This window comes from Monodelphis domestica, chromosome 6 (assembly GCF_027887165.1).
Source record: "Monodelphis domestica isolate mMonDom1 chromosome 6, mMonDom1.pri, whole genome shotgun sequence".
NCBI classification, from domain to species: domain Eukaryota; kingdom Metazoa; phylum Chordata; class Mammalia; order Didelphimorphia; family Didelphidae; genus Monodelphis; species Monodelphis domestica.
This window is the reverse complement of record NC_077232.1, coordinates 16,136,639-16,156,799: the sequence shown is the minus strand read 5'-3', so window position 1 is coordinate 16,156,799 and position 20,161 is coordinate 16,136,639. Positions and strand designations below refer to the sequence as shown.

Sequence of the window (20,161 nt, the reverse complement as noted above, 5' to 3'; positions counted from 1 at the left end):
ATCCTTTCATGATGCCTCACATGGGATTGTTATCTGGGACATGTTTTATGGATCTTCATGTATTTAAATGTGATATTATTATTGATCCAAATAATAACAATAACTAATTCTTATTATGCTTTAAAGGTGGAAACGAACTTGTTATGTTTTAGATTTTTGTCTATGGATAACAATAAGCTTTAATTTTCCCTGTACATATATTTTTTCTTCCTGAGTGGCTAGAAGTGGGGCCTTGTGTCCTTCCCTCACCATTCTCTGTGCCCTCTTTCAGGGAATCAATGTGATTCTGCTGATCCTCGCGATTTTGGAATTTGCCTTCTCCATCGCAGTCTCAAGCTTTGGCTGTAAAGCAACTTGTTGTAGTCAGAGTGGGGTGAGTAGCTGATGTTAAATGGTGACTCCTTTACTTTACTGTGCCACAGGACTTCTCTAGGGGGATCAGCAAGTGAGTCCTCTCAAGGACTAGTAAGAGGAAAACTTCTTCAGAGAGAATGATTAAGAAATTTTGGGATTCTGCCTCCACGTTCCTAAGCATCATTTCCAGTGTCAGAGACCAACCTTCCTCTGGGGCTACCAGTGAGGAGGTCAAGGATCCCCAGGCACTCAGAGGCACAACTCTGTATGCAAATCTGTTCATTCTTTCTTTCTCACCACCTCTACTAGATCAAGAATTCACTGTTCACTCCTCATCTAGGCAGATACTGTACCCCACTTAAGATCAGAAGAGGGGAGGGATATTTTGGTTTCCCATCTGGCCTCCAAAGAGAAGCCATAGTAATTGAGAAACCAAAGGAGTACTTTGATCCATTTGATGACCTCACAAGGTAGAGAGTCTCTTTCTGGGACACTGTATTTACCTGGAAAGGGTGTGAGGCAAATCCATTGACAACCTGCTGAAAAGGACTAGAGGGGGACCTTTTAGGGAATGCCAAGATATGCTTCACCTAGGCTGAGAGCACAGCTTTTCATCTCATTAATTGGTTTGGCTATCTTTTTGGGGTTAGTGTCATACCTTTGAATTTAGCGTGAATAAAGAAGGCAGTTAGAGAGAGCAGTCCATGTAAGAGTGACCTTGCAGCCAAAGTGGGAGGAGTTGAGGGAAAGGATGCCCTAAGTCAGAAAGGAGGTGGAAAGAGAGGAGAGCAGTGCTGAAAGTAAAGAGGCAGAATAAGTATCAGCCAGGTCCATCACAATGCAATGCAGTCCTGTCTTTTTTAGCCAGGGCCAACACTCAGCATAAAGGTGATGTTCTCAGTGATTTTCTGTCCTGACAATTACTTTACTTTTCATCCTTGGGTGACTCATGCATGAGGTTCCTGTTTGTCTTATAGGTTACCATCTTCATGCCTTCTCCATCCCAAGTACCAGTTACTGAGGCATAAAGAGGAGAGAAACTACTTCAAAGGAGAGCTGCTGACACCACCGCATTACCTGGAAGTCACCCTGACAGTCTCATATCACACATGCTTCCCTGTTCCTCAGAGAAAGCTCCTTCCATCATTGGCTGTTTTTCAATGAAACAAAGAGCAAATTGTCTCAGGTTTCCTGAAATTCTTTGTTAACAGTCGCTTTCATTCTTAGTCATGCACTGATCACATCTACTTCCCCATTTTGCACCCAGGCCCCTGAATATCTCAGGCTTTGCTCACAAACTATCAGCAAACATATCAGGAAATCTTTTTCCTTTCGGTGCACAGGAAGACTAATCTGCCCAAGACTCCCTATGGATGCTGGGAAATAGGGTCATTACAAGAGAAGAGGAGAGAAGGAAAAGAGATGGGAATGGGAGTACCAAACTACTTCTCTTCTGTTCTCCATGAATCAAGATTCCCACCTATGGAATTTCCTGCTGCTCCTACATGTGAAATTGGATGTTTCCACCTCCAGTGGCCTGGACTCCATCATCTTTGTTCTTTGCCCTCTCTGTTTGCTCCTGGAGCATCCTGACCGTTGCTGTGAATACCTCCTCTCAACATTGCTTCCCTGCCACTGAGGCATTTGTAGAGGAACTTAGGCTGATCTCAAAGTTTCTTCTTCCTTTTCTGACCCCAGAGTTGCTCACACAATCACAAATTCCCTCATAACTGATCCCTTTCCTACCACCAACGTCACCTTTCAGAACTTCCTCCTTTGGACTTTTGGACTGGGACTGAGAAGAGCTGTGGCTGAAGATCCTGCCTTTGCTGCTTCATATCTATGTGCCCATAGCCTAAGTTTTCTGAACCTCAGTTTCCTTTCCTGTAAAATAGGATTAGCCATGTCTATACTAGTGATCTCACAGGAGGGTTATGAGCATTCTATGGCAGAGCATATTCCAAGTACTTTGTCAACCTAGGAATGCCGACTAAGTGTCAGTGTGGTGGTGACATATAGTTGTGTACTCAGAGTAAGGAAAACTGATTGTACATCTGCCCCAGGGCCCTTCCTAGCTGTGTGACCCTGCTCACCTCACTGAACTTCATCTCAGTCTCAGTTTTCTCATCTGTGAAATGAAGCCAATAATAGCCCTGCCTCCCGGAGCTTTATTTCTTCTTGGCAAGGAGGACGTAATGTTTGAAAAGTGTTTTGCACACCTTAAAGAGTCATATAAATGCTAACTAGCTAACCGTCATGTCAGGCATTTTTATTTCTCGTTATTAATGTTTGTCTAAATTTTCTTCTTATCACAGTCTAGTTTTAGATATTCTGGACGTTGGCTTGTATAAAGTTTTGGAGACAGTTGGAGGAAGTTAGGACCCAAATACTGTGGGGTTTCCCTTGCTCTAGCTGGAAGCTGAAGTTCCAATTCAAATATGACCTTAAGAAGGATTTAGTAGCTATTATGTCAATAGCAATGACTGTGACTACAGTAACAATAATGTCTGGCATTTACATACTTTTTTGAGGCGATTTGTCACTTTATCCTCACAGGAACTCTGGGTTGTGATGAGAATCTGCTTCAGTGACTTGCCCAGAGTCACATGGCTAGAAAGCAAGTGTCTGAGGCCTAGTTTAAGTCAGTTTTTCCTGAATCCAGACCCAATTCTCTAGGTAAAGCTTTTCTGACTCCTTTAGGGTTCAAAGGCTATAATGTGGCTTACTGAGAAGAGTCCTGGCCTTTGAGTTCTCAAGTTGTCTTCTTGGGATGTAGAAGTGAACAAAGCTGCTGACCTTTAAGAGTTGTGAGAGAACATGGACAAGTCAGTTGACATATCTAGGATCCACTTTCCTTATGTAGAAGGGGGGAAATGGTTTAAATGAACCTCATTTCATCCTAAGATATTGGAAATAAGGTATATTCTGATATTTCCTCTGCAGTTAATTAAAGTGCATCATTTCTAATATTAACTAATGGCTCATCTTGGAGCCCCCACTCCAGTTTTGAAAACATTATTTCTTATATAAACTAAAGAAAACTCACTGCAAGGGCTTTTACTTATTTCTTTCAATATAAACCATATTCTTTCCCCAAGAAACTTTGAGTTAAATGAACATCATGTCTTTGTTCTATGCAATTTATTACCTGAAACAAATAATAAAGATGTTCAAAGAATTACTTAAATGAATGTGCTGTGGCAACAATCACATTCAGTATGTCTCCTATACTGGTTGAGACAGGACCTGAGTCTCAGACTAGGAAAATACATCAACTTTGAGCCTTTAAATGAACCAGAACTAGAAGGAACTGGATTGTTGCTTGCTCCAAAATCAGACAGAAATCAGAATTAGAAAACCATCTGATTTGACTTCTTTTTGACTTCTTTGGTGCTTGATTTTCACAGTGATTTCCACAGGGGCTCCTGTCTTTGATGATGATTCTCACTGTGCTAGAATTATGCTTTACCCTCTCTCTCACCTTCTTGGGGTGTAAAATAAATTGTTGTGAGTCCAATGAGGTGAGTGTGTTTTGTGGTCCACAAGTGTATCTCATGTCTGACACCTCTATCAAAATTATATGCCTACCTATGGGAGGGTGTGGGAGGATGGGCGGGAATGAAAATGAATCATGTAACCATGGAAAAATACTCTAAATTAATTAATTAAACTAAATGAATTTAACCTCTTCTAGAAATAAGATATTATTGCATAGGTATAAAACAAAGAAGCAAAAAGAACAAAGAACAAAGAATAAACAAAAGAAAATCGATATACTAGAAGATATTTGGGTATAAGAGAAAAACCTTTGCTATAAGAGAAAAAATGAAAATCTTGGTTCTAATAAAAAATAAATTTTGGCAAATGACTGAGCAGAAATGCTACTGTATTGTAAGTATAACAGGCAAATTAATTTCGGAAAAACATGGAAACCTACATGAAAATAGGAAGAGTGAAACAAGCAGAACCAAGAGAACACTATAAATAGCAAAAAAATACTTTTTGAAGAATGACTTATCTGTGTCTACCACTAGAGAAATGATGTAAATAAAAATAAGTAACATAATTTTATGTATACATAGAACTTTTTTGTTAACCAATGCCAATTCTCGTGAGGGAAGGAGAGTCAAGGAAGGATTTCACTGGGCATTTTGATGTAACAAACAAATTAATTAATTAATTAATTAAAATAAAACAATATGGCTACACTTTATTTTCAATTTTTTCTGAACACTGTTACAAGGGAATCACTTTAAAAGACTGATATATATTAATTTAAGGTCGCCAAGGAATTCAGCTATGTAATTCCTAAATGAAAACTCAAGTTTGCAGTCAATCTTTTATGGAGTTTAATTACAATAGGAGGAAGAAAGGAATTAGAGATAGAGAGAGAAAAAGGGAGAGATAGGAATAGGGCTTAAATACCCCTTCTGTTTAGGCTGGGCCAAAAGACCCAAGCCCTTAGATAGCTGGGGCAAAGAAAGGAGATCAGTCCCTATTACTCACGTGACCAAAATGGAGAAACAGTCTCAGAGGCCCCCACCTTCAGCTTCCTTCAGAGCAAGCTTCTCAGAGTACCCCGCAACCACTCCGGCCAACTCCTCAACCACCTCGAGTCTTCAGACCCCCCTGATCTTTAAGGACCATACAAGTTGCCTCCCCTCAGTTCTCACATCTACCAATCACTGTCCATCAATTTCCCTGTGCCAATGGAGGCTCTAGCTTAACCCAGGACCGCCCAGAGGCTTTGCACATGTCTGTTGAAGGTGATATTTTCAAATGATTAAATCTTTGCTCCTTTGCTACAGCCCTTTCTAAATCCTGTTAACCTGAGTAGGGTAGAGATTGGAATAATTAAATTTTGATCTAGGCTGCAGCCCTTACTCAATCCTGTTAGGACTGAATAGGGTGGAGATTGATTCCAAGTATCTCCATTGTATCAATTCTAAAATCAATCATGACTCAAAGAAATTCCTGTTCTATGCTTAAGCATAGGTCAAAGTCCTTTCCATTGTTCAGCAAAAGGTTTCTGTCCTAAAGTAATCTTAAGAAGGTAGGAGAAGGAACCTCCCATGCCAATGGGGTTCACATTCCTATAGTCAAGACCCACTATCAATAGGGAATTTTTCAAGTATGAAATTTCCCAATGGTGAAATTTCCAACATTTATAAGTCTAAGAAATTTTGAGGTTTACAATCCCCCCTGATGATCATTGGGAGACTAGTCTCCCCATTGATCATTTAACATAATTATTTTGTAGTTCTAAATTCACTTCTAACTAACGATATACACAATATTCAATTTTCTAAGAGAAATTAGAATAGTGAGAGAGGAAATAGAAAAGAAAAGAAAGCAAAACCAATGTTTTGCTAGGAGCATTGACAGAAAGCCAAATTAGGGGCAGTCCCTTTTGGCATAAATGTGTACAGTTACAATAAATGTTCAATCAAAAGTTCAGTCCAATCAATCACATCCAAAGTTCATTCTTGATCTTCTTGATGAAGTGTAGGGTTTCGGCATCTTTCTGCAACAGTTCATTCTCTGGATATAAAAGTTTCAAGCTTCTTTCTTGAAGATCTTTTCTCAAATAGAATCAAAAGCTTTGAATTTTTTATAACAGTAAAATCGTAAACAAAATTCTTGGATTTTTTTCAAAATTCAATTCAAAAAATTCTTAGATTTTAAATTAAAATACAATCCCCCCTGAAGTAAGTATTTAAAAAAAATATCAAGTTTAGCTCAGAATGCAATGTTCAGTTATGGGGGTGTATGTGTCAATTATCAAAAGAATAGAAAAATAATTAAAAACATAAGAAAAATTCAAAATACACCTTGTATAGGTCCAGTTTAAAGTAATTTCTATCCCACAAGTATGTAGGACAGAATGCAGTAATATTTCACTTAGCCATTTGTAGCCAAGACTACAGGAAGTTGCCATAATATAAGAAGAAAAGAATTAGAATTCTATTTTAATGGGGAAATGTCATTCCCTTGTCTGATTTTTTCCTCAGGGATATAGGGAGCCAGCATGATAGTCAAGCTTTATACTTGTTTGAGTACTTCGAAAAGAGTGTAGATACAAGGAAGTCCTACGACTTAAACATAAGTTAAGCTTCGCAACCTCGAGTCTCACTTTAATATTTCTTGTGTGCTCTATTGGCACTATTCAGGTTTAGTCTGTGCTCCTTGTTTTTATCCCTTTTCCTGGAATCAGACACAAACATTAATCACAGTCCTATAATATTTTATCAATAAATGGCAGGTTCCCATAGTTTAAAGCTTTTAGGCATATATTGATATTATAGCAAGAGTATATATATATTAACTTGTATTACTGCAGGGAAAAAATATTAATATTAATTATGTGTACCTTCAGTACAAAAAATGAGAAAAAAATCAAATATTCTGATAAAAAATAAAAGAAAAGAAATAAGAAAAAATAAGAAAAAAAATCAGTAATTCAATATATTCTTGGGAAAAAAAAAACCAGCATCCATTTGTCTATGGATTATTATCTCCAATTCTTATGATAAGATAGAGTCACAATTCATATGATAGGATAGAGTCAATCAGTCTCAGCAGAAGATGCTTTCTATACATGTGAGCAGTGAATCCAAGAGTCTCTTTCTCCAATCTTTTTAGATGTTGGAGTAGTTAATAATATTTGGAATGGTCCTTCCCATGAAGGTTCAGTTGCTCCAGTTCGCTTGAAATTCTTGATATAAACTTTATCTCCTGGGTTCAGGTCATGCAGAGAAAAGTCTAATGGTCCAGCTTGTACTGCAGCTCCGGATTCATGTAGCTCACGCAGTTTGTGCTGTAATTCCTGTATATAGGAAGCAATAGTAGTATCTCCCCCTAATAGCGATGTATAAGCCGGGGAGAAAGGCTTAGCCTGTATAGGCGGATGTCCAAAAAGCATCTCAAATGGTGAAATATGTAAGTCTCCTCTAGGCCTGCTTCTAAGATAAAATAGGGCCAGAGGGAGAATTTCAGGCCATTTTAAATGGGTCTCAGTGCATAATTTGCCAATCATAGTCTTAAGTTCTTTATTCATCCTCTCCACTTGGCCTGAGCTCTGGGGGTGATATGGAACATGGAATTTTGGAGTTATCCCCAAGCAAGAATATATTTGATTTAAGACAGAATCGGTAAAATGACTCCCTCTATCGGAGTCAATATGTGCTGGTAGGCCAAAACGAGGAATAATTTCTTTTAAAAGTATCTTTGCAACAAAATCTGCTGTGGCTCAGGTCGTAGGAAATGCTTCCGGCCATCTGGTTAGTTGATCTACAATTACTAGACAAAATTTATAACGTCCAGCCTTTGGCATTGTTATGAAATCTATCTGTAGATGTTCAAAAGGTGTGTAAGCCAGAGGACGTCCCCCAAAGGCTTTTCCACGATATGCATGTTGGTTATATGCCTGGCAAATAGGACAGGCTGAACATACTTTAGAGGCTACAGTAGTTATACCAGGGGCTATCCATACTCTCTTGACAGAGTCCACGATGCCCTGGGTGCCAAAATGACCATTTTTATGAATAGATTGGCAAATTTGGTTATAGAAACTTCTAGGGAGCAGGGGTTTTCCTTCAGATGACACCCATACTCCATTAATTTGTTTTGCTTTAAATTTTTGTTTCCATTTTTCCACTTCCTTTTCATTATAGGAAAGTGATAAATTTAAATTATCAGTGGTTGTTAATGTTAAAATTAATCCAGGTCCTTCTATGGCTGCTAGTTTTACAGCGGCATCTGCTCGGTCATTTCCTCTAGAGACAGGGTCAGAGCCACCTGTATGGGCAGAGCAATGAACTACAGCTAGGGCTTTAGGCAGTTTGAGAGCAGAAAGAACTTCATTAATAATTTCTGCATTAGCTATGGATTTTCCAGCTGAGGTTAAAAATCCTCTTTGGAGCCATAGCATCCCGACTGAGTGACAAATGCCGAAAGCATATCTAGAATCTGTATAAATTGTTGCCTTTTTATCCTTGGCAATTATACAAGCTTGTTTTAGAGCTATGAGTTCTGCTCCTTGAGCGCTAATGTTAGAAGGTAGTGAAGCTGACCATTCAGTGGCAAATTCTGAGACTACGGCAGCTCCAGTGTAACGTATGCCATCCCTCATAAAAGAGGAACCATTGGTAAATAAAATCAGATCTGCATTGTCTAAGGGAGTGTCCAAGAGATTATCTCGAGGCTTTTCTGCCATGGACACTAATGTTTCACAGTTATGTAATGGTTCTCCTGAAGTAGGTAAATCTGGAAGCAAGGTGGCAGGGTTAAGAGTTGAACAGCATTTCAAGGTAATATTTTCACTATTTAATAAGGTTATTTCATACCTTGTAATTCTCTGATCCGAGAATGCCTGTGTTCTATGTTTTTTCAATAATGCTTCAATCTCATGTGGGCACATTATTGTTAATGGACATCCCAATACTAAATCAATGATTTTTGTTACTAGTAAGGCTGTAGCAGTTACTCCTCTAAGGCATGGTGGTGCTCCTGCTGCTACTGGGTCTAGTTGGGCAGAATAATAAGCAATTGGGCGCTGAGAAGGTCCCAAAGTCTAAGTTAACACACCAGAGGCTACTCCTCTTCGCTCATGCACATATAAAGTAAATGGCTTGTTGTAATCTGGGATGCCTAGAGCAGGGGCAGACATGATAGCCTTTTTTAAATCTGATAGAGCTGACAAGTGTTCAGGCTCTAATTTGAGGGGTTCAGGAACCGAATCCTTTGTTAATGCTATAAGGGGTTTAGTGATTTCCCCATAGCAAGGAATCCATTGTCTACAAAACCCTGTTGCTCCTAAAATTGCTCTCAGCTGTTTCTTAGTGGTAGGAGCACTCAATTTTTGAATGTTCTCAATTCGTTTTGGAGAAATATAACGAGCACCTGCAGTCAAGATGAATCCCAAATATTCTACTTTTTGGAGACACCATTGAACTTTATCCTTAGAGATTTTATGTCCTCTTTTGTGCAATTCCAAAAGAAGGTGTTTGCTATCTTCTTGACATGTTTTTGCATCTGTTGAAGCCAAGAGTAGATCATCTACATATTTGATTAATTTGCTATTTTTAAATGTTATATTGTCTGTGTCTTGGCTCAAAATTTGCTCAAATAAGCTCGGACTTTCGACATAACCCTGTGGCAGCCGACACCAGGTATATTGTGATCCCTTCCAGGTGAAAGCAAAAATATGCCTGGAGTTTTCATGTATTGGTATGGAAAAGAAAGCTGAACACAAGTCTACTACTGTAAAGTATGTAGCTGTGTTAGGAATAGATGAAATAATAGTATGTATGTTAGAAACTATGGAGTGTCTCTTTATAATGTGATTATTCACTGCCCTTAGATCCTGTACGAATCTATAGATGTGCTTGCCATCGGGCCCTTTTTTTGGTTTTTTAATTGGCAGGATGGGTGTGTTGTATTCAGATTTGCAAGGGATTATTATTCCCTGTTCTATTAATGAGTTAATAACTGGTGTAATACCCTCAATTGCCTCCTTTGAGAGGGGATACTGAGGGATAGAAGGAGGTGGGCTAGATTTAGTTTTTATCTGCACAGGAACAGCAGATTTAAGTAAGCCTACATCAGAAGAACATGTGGCCCAAAGAGACTCCGGTATATCTTTAGGTATTTCAAAAATGGAAGGCTCTTTTGCCTCCTGGTTTTCCGAGAGAAGTACAGGGAGTAAATTTAAAGATTCCTCTGGTACTTCTAATGATAATGAGCCATCTGGGGAGCAGGTTATTGTGGCTCTGAGTTTGCATAGAAGGTCCCTCCCCAGCAAATTTAAAGGGGAGTCAGGCATCAAAAGGAAGGAGTGTTGTACCTCTAGGGGTCCTACAGATACCATTCTAGGAGGAAGTCTTTTAACTCTTTGGGTTATTCCTGATACTCCCATTACATTCTCTGAGCCAATAGAATAACATTGTAAATCAGGTGTTCTCTTTAATACAGACCAGGAAGCTCCGGTGTCTAATAGACAATCATAATAGGTGTTACCCACCTTTAAGGTAACATGGGGTTCATTAGTATGGGGAGGGCAGTGGATAGGGACAACGGGTAGTAGGACATCAGAGTCCGGGAAATCAAAGGTTGTATCCTCTGATTCCTGTGCCCCAGCCCCCCCCCCCCCCCCGGACACCATCATTGTGTTTGGGATATTCCTTGGGCACCCCCCTGAAGGGCACCTCTCTGAGGGTCATCAGTACCTCGAGTATTTTTTGGACGAGCTCCATTTCTCATATATTGTTGTTGTTCATTATCATTATAATTTTCTTTAATTGGAACATTGTCATTAAATTCCCAATTCCTATTTCTATAATTCTGGTTTCTAAAGTTCTTATTTCTATATTCATTATAGTTATTTCCATAGTCATTATTATAATTTCTAGAATTCTGGTTTCTATAACCATTATCATCATTTCTATAGTTATTATTTCTAAAACTATTATTAAACTGTGTATTCCTTCCAAACATCTTAAGAAAGGTTCTACAATCCATCATATTGTGGCCCTTCTTCCCACAGAAGTGGCAAGTAATGGATTGATAATTGGATTTCTGGAGAGGGGCAATTGTCGTTGGTTCATTATCATGCCCACTTTCTAATTTAGTTATCCTATCTATTACACATCTCATTTTTTTCTTCATTTCCTCCATGTCATCATTATTTTCTTCCTCCTTTTCCTTGTTTCCCTTTAAAACATATATAGCTGTTTTTCGCAATTCTTCAAGGTCCATATCTGACCATCTTGGGCATTGTGTTTTAAAATAATTTTTAATTGCTTTCAAGATTCTTCTAACTTGTCTTAAACTACTCTCTTTAGTTAAGTCCCAATCTAAGTATCTGTCCCCAAACTCGATAATTCTGTCCATAAATCTGGAGGGTGTTTCGTCTTCCTTTTGCTTAATTTTTTCCAGTTCCATCCACTTATCTGTACTGTCTGCACATTCCTTCATAGCCGTGAGGATGGCCTCTCTACAATGGTATAGTTGTAGATAATCCTCAGGATTGTTATAGTCCCATTCGGGATCCTGAGATGGCCAATGTGCTGCATTACGCCCCCGGGTTTTGTTGACATGAGCAATTATTTTATTTTTTTCACGTTCACTTAAAAAAGCCTGTAGTAAGCTCTCAACGTCCTTGTAAGACGGATTATACTGAAAAAATATGTCTCCCATCTTTTTTGTTACTAGAAAAGGATCTTGTTCATATGTGGGGATATTTCGTGTAAATTCATTTATTTCTTGGGGAGTAAACGGTATCCTATGTCTTAAAGTCACCACATCCCCATTCCGTCCTATTTCAGGTACTTCTCTTAGAGGAAACAGGCCTCTAGTTGAATTTTGCACCTGTGGGTCAGTTTGACAAGGACAGGTTTCTCTAGGAGGACAAGATCTCCCTTGCATTGGAATTTGGTTTTCTGTAGGAGAAGGAACATGAGAAACTGGGATTGCAGGGGAAGGGTTTTGGGGATTAAATTCAGACAAGATTTGCACTACACGAGAGAAGCAGTCTGTTAACTGGGCTATAGGGAAGGTGTTTTCCATCTCTATTTCAGGGAAGGAAATTTCCTCATTCAAAGGTTCAGAAACAGGTCTGTTTCTGGTAGAGTGGTTGTTTGCCAATTGATCCTATAAGAAACTTTTTAGATCTTCTAATTGGTCTTGCATTTTATCCTCAATTTTTCTTATTTTATCATCTCTAAATATAGTATTGAGGATTAAAAAAATGACAGTACCTATTAATATAAAAATTTGGAGGTATCCTGCATTCCCCAATGCCCCTACTTCTTCAGCTGCCATATAATTGTCAAAGAATGTAGTACTCATTTTTATATATATATATTTTGTAATTTCACAAAACACGTGGGGAGCAGGGCAAAGCAACAAACTTTCCACAGGGTTTTTTTTTCTAATCCAGGAAGTTGTTCCTTAAGGGAAAAGATATTTAGAAACAGCTCTTCCAGCCAGGACTTTAGAGTCCTGTTGCTGAGATTTAAAACAGCTGTTTTCTGTCTATCAGAGTCACACAGCTGGGAAGTATCTGAGGTCCGAATTGAACCCAGGACCTTCTGTCTCTAGGGCTGGCTCTCAATCCGCTGAGCTACCCAGCTGTCCCTTAAGATTAAAGGGAAGAAAAAGAAAAAAAACTGCTGATTCCAATTTAACTTAAGGAGAAAAGAGAAAAAGTTTTTTATACTTATGTGTTCTAGCAGCTGTGTCTTTAAGCCAAGTTTTTTGTTAAAAAAAAAAGGGACTAAGTGGTGAGATGGTATAGTAAAAAAGCAAGGAATTTCAAAAGTTTATTGAGAGGATTCTTTAGACTCCCGTGTGGTCAGCCACAATGTCACAAGGGAATCACTTTAAAAGACTGATATATATTAATTTAAGGTTGCCAAGGAATTCAGCTATGTAATTCCTAAATGAAAACTCAAGTTTGCAGTCAATCTTTTATGGAGTTTAATTACAATAGGAGGAAGAAAGGAATTAGAGATAGAGAGAGAGAAAACGGGAGAGAAAGGAATAGGGCTTAAATACCCCTTCTGTTTAGGCTGGGCCAAAAGACCCAAGCCCTTAGATAGCTGGGGCAAAGAAAGGAGATCAGTCCCTATTACTCACGTGACCAAAATGGAGAAACAGTCTCAGAGGCCCCCACCTTCAGCTTCCTTCAGAGCAAGCTTCTCAGAGTACCCCGCAACCACTCCGGCCAACTCCTCAACCACCTCGAGTCTTCAGACCCCCCTGATCTTTAAGGACCATACAAGTTGCCTCCCCTCAGTTCTCACATCTACCAATCACTGTCCATCAATTTCCCTGTGCCAATGGAGGCTCTAGCTTAACCCAGGACCGCCCAGAGGCTTTGCACATGTCTGTTGAAGGTCATATTTTCAAATGATTAAATCTTTGCTCCTTTGCTACAGCCCTTTCTAAATCCTGTTAACCTGAGTAGGGTAGAGATTGGAATAATTAAATTTTGATCTAGGCTGCAGCCCTTACTCAATCCTGTTAGGACTGAATAGGGTGAAGATTGATTCCAAGTATCTCCATTGTATCAATTCTAAAATCAATCATGACTCAAAGAAATTCCTGTTCTATGCTTAAGCATAGGTCAAAGTCCTTTCCATTGTTCAGCAAAAGGTTTCTGTCCTAAAGTAATCTTAAGAAGGTAGGAGAAGGAACCTCCCATGCCAATGGGGTTCACATTCCTATAGTCAAGACCCACTATCAATAGGGAATTTTTCAAGTATGAAATTTCCCAATGGTGAAATTTCCAACATTTATAAGTCTAAGAAATTTTGAGGTTTACAACACTGTACCTTGGGATTGTTAAATTTATGGTTGGACTGAAGGTATTTAATTGGTCACCAGGGATTTAATATCTAAAACCAAAAAATTAATTACTAAAGTCAAAATGGAATTCATGGTAGTTTATTTTACAATAGAGGGAAAATATTAAGGATGAGAGAAAGAAGGAGAGAAAGAGAGAGAGAGTGCTCCAGTTTCCTTTGAGCCAGGTAGGAATTCTAAGGCACCTGCCAGTGGAAAGGAGTCTCAAGATGATGGGCTTTTCCCAGAGGCTGATACCTCCAGAAAGGCCAAGGAAAAGAAGTCAGCCTTTACGCTAATCACGTGTCAGTTCAATCAGCAGATTCTTAGCCTCTATTCCAGTAGAACTGCTTCTTACAGGAGGCTGCACTCCAAGTGTGTCTCTTTCAAACTCCCAGAAGAACCTTATACAGGCCCTTGTCTCTTTCTTTTAAAGACCCTTTTTCTTGCATCACTTCCCCTAATTCCATGTCTACCAATCACAGTTAATGATCTGCTCTAGGACTGCCCAGAAGGCAGTTAGTTGATTCTGATACATAACCTACTATCCCACACATGGGTCACAGACCTCCCACTTCATGATTAAGTGTGATATTTACACCTTTGGTGATTAGATCTATCATGGGCAGATCTTCCCACTCAATTTTAAGTACTGTGTTTGCATTTTGGGGGATTAAATCTAAAAAATAGAGAGGGGATTGCAATTTAATCTTTACAATCAAGGAAGAGCTAAGTAATTTCATTGTTACAATCAGGGGAGAGACAAATCCAATCTTCCCCATCTCCCTTGATGATCACTGGGAGACTTGTTTCCCCATTGATCATTTAACATAATCATCTTCTATCCCTAAAAACTTCTAACTACAAATGTGTAGAATATTTCATTTTCTAAGAGCAAACTATAACAGTTAAAGATAAAAGGGAAATAAAAAAGAGAGAAAGCAAAACAGAATGTTTTGTTAGGTGCATTGACAAAAAGCCAAATTTGGGGGCAGTCCCCTTTGGCATATAAGTACACATTTACAATAAATGTTCAATCCTTTTCTTTATAATTGATTATACCCCAAGTTCATTTTGGATCTTCTCAATTTAGTGTAGGTTTCTGCAAGCATCTTTCTTTAAAGAGTTCATTCTCTGGATTCAAGGAGTTAGCAAGCTTCTTTTCTGAAATTCTTCCCAAACAAAATTATAAAACTTGGATTTTTTAAATAAAAATACAATTTGCCAGCAGTATATTGCCTATTTCAGACAGCTTCTACCATTAATGATTAAACTGATTCTTTTACTTATCTTACCCAAGATTCAGTGGAGAAGTTCATCTCTCTGCAACTCTGCCATTTGTGCCTGCCCAGTTTGAGATTCCTAAAACCTATGTTCTCCTTTGTGATGGGAGATCCCACAGTACTGACAAGGTAGTTAATGAATAAAAAAAGGAACTTTAAAAAGACTGAAGGTGAAATTTTTGAGCCTCTTCAGACTCCATTGTTTTATAAAAGCCTCCATATTTTATTGTATTTTGCTGATTATTTTGTTTAATATGTAATTTTAAGTTAAAATATTAATGTATTTGTTACTGCTCTGTTACATGGAATCATTTTAATCTACTGTGTTTTAACTATTTGATATATTCTGTTACCTTTCCCCTATGGCTACTGAACAAAATATTGTAAAAACTCATAAACAGTTTTTTCCCCATTTTTCATTTTTAATGGCCATATAGATATTGGATGACTCAACCGGGCTAACAACCTTTTAGAGAATTTAATAAGCTAAGAATTTAATGGCTATTCTAAGGGGTCTTCAGAAATAATTTTAATTAACTAGTGGATTCTGAATGGATGAGTTTTTTATATTTATATTTTTAAGAATGCTGTATTAAAGGTAGAGAAACAAAGAAATGTTCCTACCAAGGCATTTCTATGAATTATGAAGCCAAAAAGAAGTGCTCATAAAAAACCTCTTCAAGTTAATTTACTTCCACCAGAACAATCTAGATTTCTTGGTGATGTTCTAGACCCAAATAAGTTTTACTTTGTTTAAAAATATATTTGCCAAAGTTGAAAGATTTGCTATGTCTGTAAAAATTGTGACAAGTATCCATCAGTTCATAGGTTTTTTTTTTCACACAGCAACTTATATGAAATATGATAGTGGGTTTGTTTGCTATTGTAATTAACTTGGCTATTGTGAATTTTGGGGACTTTGGTACTTCTTTGAATGTGTATTATCTATTGTATTACTGTTTTATTCTGAAAATCATTTGTACTCATACAGTGGTTAAGTAAAAAGGAAATGGATCTCATTTTTGGGTGACAAATCTTTGTATTCTACCTTTCCTCAGCTGACAGAGTGTGTCAATGATTATAAGCCATCTATTTTTGAATTTTAAAACTCTTTTATTATTGTTTTTTCTTTCATGTCTTATATGGTATTTCAGTTTCATTTTTTCGGTCCTTTTTATATTTGAAGCACATGTCACCAGTATTGAGAAGATTTTCTTTAACTTTTTTCATTTTACAGTAATATAAGTTTAAATATATATTTGCTATAATATTGATATATGCCCAGAAAGCATTAGGCTATAAAAATTATGCCATTGATTGTTTAAAAAAATTATGGGACTTTGCTTAATGATTCTGTCTGATTCTAGTAGAAGGGAATACAAAAAAATCCATTGCACAGTGCCAAAGAAGCACAAAGCTACTTGTATATTGCCAATTGAGCACAAGGTCAAAGAGACCAAACCAATCCTAGGTACACAATTTCAGTGTTCTTTTCAGCTCACTTCTAAATATCCCATATATACAATTAGTTGCTAAATTCTGTTAAAATATATCACACATACATATATACATATATGCAAAACATAATATATATAATTTTGTATGTAAGTGAAATCAATGTTTGATGTAAATATAATGGGACATATAAAATTTTGTATATATAATGTGATATATATTGAACATGTCATGTGATATATGAATAAGTATAATTTGTATATATAGTGTGATATATACAAACACTCAGACCTCCTTCTTTCTGCTCATACAGCCACCTTTTATTATTGTTCCTTATCACTTCTTACCTGGATTATTGCATGAGTCTTCTAATGAGTCTCTATGTCTCATATCAGTCTAATTCAATCTCTCGTCAAATTAACTATTGCAGTAATTTTCTTAAATTGTGGGTCTGATTATCTGTAGCAACAAAACTTAGCTCATTTTGGGCACTTGAAGATCTTCCTCATATTGTTCCCCACTTTACCTTTCCATTCTTCTTGTGCTTTTGTTTGCCCCAGCCATGCTAGGATGTAGTCATTCTAATCCACTTGATTTTCTACTCTCATGTTCCATCTCCTGTCTCTGTGCATTTGTACTGGCTGTTCCTCTGTGCCCAGAACAGCCTCTCTCTGCACTTCTTTCTCTTGGAATTAATTATTTGAAGATCCCACTCTAATGCCTCTTTAGGAGTACTTCCTAACCTGAAGTCCCCTCTAGCCTTCTTTTCTAAGCTTGCTTTCCATCTACTATGTATATACTTCACATTTTCCTATTCATTATGCATACCCTTTCTCCATTTGAGTGAAACTCCTTGAGGGCAGAGACTACTTTAGCTTTTATTTTTGCTCCTCATCATATGCCCAGTTCATATAGTACAGTGCCCAGCATCAAATATATGCTTCATAAATATTTTTTGATTAGTGTTAAAAGATGATGATGATGAAGAGATAGAAAGTGATCATAAGGGCAGTGAATACTTTTCTTTTCCTTTTTGTCTTTATATTGCAGGAAGCTTTATACCCACCAGATTCTTCTGTGGTCCCTATTGAACAGCATCATGAAGGGTTAGAAGCCTCAATCCCTGAGCACAATACTGAGATACTAAGCAAATAGCCCAAAGGATTCTCCAGGAATACTCATTTAGAGCAGTCAGTTGAACCAATCTTTATCCTAGGGGACACCACTGAATGATGTGACCTCAATTTTCCCTCTCTCAACATAATGTGACTTCTGAGTTCTTTGCAGGCTTCATCTATAGTTTACAAACCATTTCCCCCACTCTCTACATAGACTTTTTGGTTTCACTGGGGTCTTGCCTGCTATCATGGAAGATCCAAACAAAGCATATTCATTCCCCTCCAGAAGACCAGAACAAAGTGAGGAAATGCATAGGGACCAATGGATATAATGGATATGAAGGTATCAGAGATATATTCAGCTCAATATGGGGAACTTTGGAGACTGACAATTGCCATTGATCTGGATTGATGATGCTGTCATCATGGACACGTTTTCAGCAACTGAAATTATAATAGAAATGGATATAAATAGGTGGTTGGCTACTCATTCTTGACCTTTGCTGAGAATATTCATATTTTCTCTCCTTGTCATGCCGGCTTCTCTTCTGGGCCAAGTAAAATACCTTAGATATAGGAATAGCTATTTAGGTTGAAACACCTGGCTCTTATTTTTCAGTGCTCCATGTGTGTTAATGTACTTAATATTTATTTTCTCTGAGCCATGAAAGAATGCAGTTACCTTGACCAATATAATTTGTTATCCTCAAAGTATGCATTGGGGGTGGGTGGGAGAATGGAATTAATAAAGTTATTTTCTTTATAGTCATCCCATTTAGGAGTTTCCAACATTGGATGTAGGACTTGTTTCTGCCATGAGCATTTATTTATTAGTTAAAAGTGAGATGAGTTAGATGATTATTGCTCAATTAGCTATCTTTGTAGATCTCTATCATGATGACCATTTTGCCATAGGCACCCGGATACCTCTCCTTTCCAGAGAGCAAAACTATAAGAATTCATGATTCAAATTCCATGAGAAAGGTAATAAACCCTCTTTATACCCTGGAGCCTGAGGGGAGGCATCAAGTCTCAAAAAAAGGTTGAGATTGACACTCAAAGAAACATATTCCCACGATTTAGCATTGGTAATCTTCCATCATAGATGTGTGTGTTCAGATCTCCTAAAGGACTTTGTAAACATAGAAGAAGAAACTGAATGGAAGGGACATGATAAGCTTTGGATGTTACCTCCATTTCTCGATATGGATATAAACTCTGAACCTGGAAATATTGCTATTTAGTGTAATGAGGACTCTTTGCTTCCTTTCTACTGTGTCCTGGGCTACGTGGACATCTCACAGTGGCTTTCATGCCTAGGAATTTTCCAGCGATTTCTAGTGAAGCCAAGTTCTTGATCTTCAGAATACTCATGTTCTTCAGTGTCAGAATCATCTTTCTATGAATATGCTAGATCATTAAGAGGATGTACATGGTGACTGTGGAGGTCTTCTCCATCTTGTTCTCCAGTGCTATACCACTTAGCTTCATATTTTCCCCCAAGTGTTTTGTGATTCTGACGAGTCCTAACAGGAACACTCTGGAGAAGTTGAAAAGGAAAATATCTCTAAGAGTGAAGAAAGATTTTCAATCTGTCCCTTATAGATTGTAGGAAAAGAAATGCTTCTATTACATTAAGCCCCCCCCCCCCACATTTATTGGATTGACATTTTGCTTTATCACTTCATTATTAATGCAAGGAAAAATTCCAATTTTATTTAAGCTTTTTGAACTTAACAAAATATTTTGAGAACCTAGAATGTTTATCAGAATATAATAAGATAAAATTCAATAGGGTTAAATATAATATAATTATTATATATATAATGCATATGCATGTTCTCATAATATATAATTATATAATATACTTAAGTACAAAAATTGAACTTTACACAGGAGGGGAATCAGGTTACACAATGATTGTTCTGAAAAAAAAATGGATGGCCCATTCTCTTGACATCAGCTAGATAACAACAATGTCTCCATCATGGAACACGTGTTAAATGCTTGCAAGGGACTTGGAGTTTGAGATCAAATGATAGAGCCATTGTGGAAGAGGAAGTGGGACCAGATATCCTCTTCATATGAGATTCTGAATGAGAATCCTAATAAATCAAAGGAAATAGTTGTTGATGAAAATCAAAATTTTGATTTGGAAAGGACATAGAATTTGGAATGGGACATAGAATGTTAAAAATGAAAGGAATCATGCAGTAATAACTTTATAGGTGGATAGAATGGATATATAGAGTTTATGAGGCTATGAATCTTACTATCAGGAAATATTGCTTTGGGGTAGCCATATGCAGAAAATTTGAAGGGATATCTGAATTTTTCTTTCAAAGACTTAGTTAATGAGTATTTATTAATCATCTATTATTTGTCAAACTCTGGGAATACAAATAAAGATAGTCTTTGCCTTCAAGGAGCTAATGATCTAATATTGGAAGAAAATACCCAAAAGGAAGCTGAAAGAGGTTGGGGAGATATCTGATATGGGAGCATAAGGTAAAGTATAAAGTACTGAAAAGACCAAAAATAACATGGTTGTTTGGAAATGGGAAGGAAATCTGTGCTGAACATTCTCTTTAAATAGGGGTCTTAGAG

At 37.4% G+C, this 20,161-nt stretch overlaps 1 long non-coding RNA gene and 1 pseudogene across 1 annotated transcript; both read left to right on the top strand.

Moving 5' to 3' along the window:
* Positions 1 to 250: 250 nt before the first annotated feature.
* On the top strand, positions 251 to 3,321 carry LOC130454975 (uncharacterized). The gene is made up of 2 exons (XR_008912720.1): positions 251 to 373; positions 1,332 to 3,321. It is a non-coding gene; the product is annotated as an uncharacterized LOC130454975 (long non-coding RNA).
* VN2R617P (vomeronasal 2 receptor 617 pseudogene) lies at positions 18,733 to 19,136 on the top strand (annotated as a pseudogene).